The sequence below is a fragment of the Rosa chinensis genome, chromosome 2, assembly GCF_002994745.2.
Source record: "Rosa chinensis cultivar Old Blush chromosome 2, RchiOBHm-V2, whole genome shotgun sequence".
Lineage (NCBI taxonomy): Eukaryota > Viridiplantae > Streptophyta > Magnoliopsida > Rosales > Rosaceae > Rosa > Rosa chinensis.
This window is the reverse complement of record NC_037089.1, coordinates 25,276,876-25,280,166: the sequence shown is the minus strand read 5'-3', so window position 1 is coordinate 25,280,166 and position 3,291 is coordinate 25,276,876. Positions and strand designations below refer to the sequence as shown.

At 31.7% G+C, this 3,291-nt stretch overlaps 1 long non-coding RNA gene across 1 annotated transcript; it reads left to right on the top strand.

The window, feature by feature from the left end:
* The first annotated feature begins 780 nt into the window (after window positions 1-780).
* Window positions 781-2,542, top strand: LOC112184001. The gene is made up of 4 exons (XR_002930002.2): window positions 781-1,000; window positions 1,108-1,145; window positions 2,062-2,118; window positions 2,315-2,542. It is a non-coding gene; the product is annotated as an uncharacterized LOC112184001 (long non-coding RNA).
* Window positions 2,543-3,291: the final 749 nt, after the last annotated feature.

The window sequence follows — 3,291 nt, the reverse complement described above, 5'->3', positions numbered from 1 at the left end:
AGACATCATGATTCATTCAGCTGTCCACTTGCCACGCGAGACTAAACTTGCTGGCCCAATAGGATACTATAGGATGTATCCAATTGAGAGGTAATGCATATTATTTTGTTTGAACTTATTTATATTTTTCTCGTGTGCATTCATAAACTAAGTAGCTGTTTTTAATTCATAGGGTGGTGGGAACATATAAAAAATATGTGCGCAATAAAGAATTACTAGAAGGTTCTATTGCTGAGACTTATATCTCGTATGAATCATTAACATTTTGTTCAATCTATCTTCGACATGTCAAGACAACCTTTAATCGACCAAAATGAAACCTGTCAGGAAGTAAACCAAATGCTGAGATTATGACCCGAGTCAATTGAATCATTAGATCATCTATGTTGTTTGATATTTTTGACACTGAGATTCAATGTTCCTTTTTTTTTTAAAGGGAAATTTCATATGTTCTTTTTTGCTATTTTTTTGTTTTTGTCGCAGATGTGTGTGTGTATATATATACACACACACAAACTAATTATGATTGTGATTTCATAATCATGTATCATATATAAAACTAATTATAAGTATAATTCCATAATTACGATTCTGATTCCATTTTTTTCCCTTACACTCTCGTAGAACATTTTTGTTATCAAACATTTTGGCATTAATTGTGGTCCATTAGATTGAGGATTTAATCAATGGTTGACGTAAAATCCATTAAACTTATTACTTCTTTAATATTTATCTATAAATTTATTAAAAAACATAAATAAATATCTAAACCCTATGGAAGAACTCAATCAGTGCTTCCCGTTCTTCCCTCAAACAGCCGCAAAATGTTCTTCGAGCTATCAATCTTCTCTCAACGGCGGGAAATCTAGGCGGGATGTTTAGAGAAAAGAGAGGAGTCCTAATTAGGATTCTTCTTAACCCAAGCGAGATCGAAGGCAATATAAAAGGGATACTGCTCCTTTGATCACCACACAATTGACTACTCTCTTGTCTCCATAAGGTTGAGTATGTATGAATGTATGTTGTTAGTTTTTTCTTTTCCAATTTCCTCTATTTTCTTGATTTGACTTTTGATTTTTTTTTCTTTTGTCGAATTGCAAATTACAGGTGTTCTTCGGTCAATTTTCCAGTGTTCAATTTGCAAGGTATGTTTCTCAAAAGGTCTTTAAGAACCTATCATGATGGTAATGTTTGCTAGTTTGGTTGGTTCTATGAGATGCTTCATCCATGGAAGCCATGCAAGTTTTTGTTTTGAATTTCACCGAGATTTGCATCTATTACTGGGTTTTGCTTTTAGCTTTAGTAAATTCTTGAAATTTTGGATGCTTTGGAATACCCTTGCTTCTGTAAAGTAATCCCTACATGATTTTGTTCATGTTTCTAGTTGTGTGCATTACTTTTGTTATCGTCAGTTTATAGATTATTTTCTTGTATAGTTGGATCATAGTGTTGACCATAAAAGATGGTTCTCTGTGACGTTTTCTGGTGTTGTGTCTAACTCCATGGTTTTTGCTTTGCAATTTTGTGTTTTATCAATGGTTTCTGTGTGACCAAATGGTGAAAGGGCTAATTCTAGGCTTGGTTTGTGCTATGTTTGGTGTCTCTTCTCTGTTTGGCAATGTCCCGATTCACTGAGTTTGCCTCCTGCTAAAAGAGAATACTTTCTGAGTTATTTAAACCAGATCATTTTTCACTCTATCTATTGTCTTAGAATGAGGGACTTTTGAGATTCTCTTTTATATATGTGCTTGTGTACCTAATAGTAAGGATGAATAAGGGCTTACTGTTGTAGGATGAATAAGGTTTTATTTATACATTTACTTACTGACACTTATTGGGAGGGCCTTGTATCATACATTTTCTTCATTTGATTATCCTTTTCCTTTTGTTGTTAGAGTTGATTTACCTACAGTTCCTACTTAGATTTAGATGTTTCTACATTTAAGGTCCTCAGTTGTTCAATATTGTTATCTTTTTAATGTGAAGCATCATTTGCAGATAACTAAAGTTTGGCGAATCCTCAAATTAACTAAAGTTTTTCATCCTTGATGTCATATTCAGGAGATAATGACTACTGGAAAGCTATCCAAGTTGGAGCACTTTGAAACAGATGAAAAGGTAATGGAACAGCTTTCAGTAGTTCTGTAATTTAAATATTCTACTGCTAATTAAAATTTGAGTTCTTCTTTTAGGTGTTATTTATATCACCACAGTTTGAAATTTTCCATTTTAGGTGTTTTTTTTAACAGAAGATAGTTGTACTTCTACTAAACTTTGAATAAATAGTTTGACTCTTTCTTGTTATGTAATGCAGATGGCGAAGAGATGAAGATAGTGTCAATCAATGCAGACAATTTGGAACATGAGGAATTTGATGAAGATGATGAATTTTGATTCGTAAAGTGGTTTTGAGCAATAATTAGTTTAGGTTTTAGCTAGTCTTGGTAAACTCTTCTTTTTTATTAACTATTATTATTTTTGGGTAGAATATTTGTAGACTTTATTTGGGTTATGATTTAGTAAGTCTTCAAATATTATTATTTGCGGATAAATATTATTAATAAATTTTTTTTTAAATATTGAAATTATTTTGAAAATTTTAATTAAATAATTAAATTTTAGCAAGAAATATTTAGCCATTTGTTGCATTCTGCTTATTATTAAATGAGACAAACAACTTAGCCTCGTCTATAATCGTTTGCAACAAACAATCGTTTCTCGTTTAATTGAAAATATGACGACTTTGGGTTGTCGCGACTAGTTGTTGCATAATGTGTTTTACTGATTGTCAAAAGTGACGAAATTACACGGTTGTTGCTTTTTCAATATGCGACGCAATTAGTTTCTCGATGAAATTATACGAGACAAACAAAAGGCTCGCATATAATTTTCTACAAAAAATACATATGTATCGCATATTAATATATGCAAGAAAAATAAAACCTTGCAGTTATTTTTTGCAACAAAAAGAAGTCTCACATATAAATTTTTGATCAAACATATAATCCTCGCAGACGGCATATGCAACATAAACGAAGTCTCGTATATTACAAATTGTAACAAATATAAAGTCTCATATATAGCATTTTGTAACACACTTACATGTCTCACAAGATGTCATATGTGAGGAACGAATTGTGTCGCTTATTAAAAATGTGACAAACATGCAAGCCCCGTAGATGGAATATGCGACGTAAATGAAGCGTTGTATATTAAAAATAGTAACAAATATAAAGTCTCTCATATAGTTTTTGGTAACACACTTGTGTGTCTCACAATTTCTGATATGCG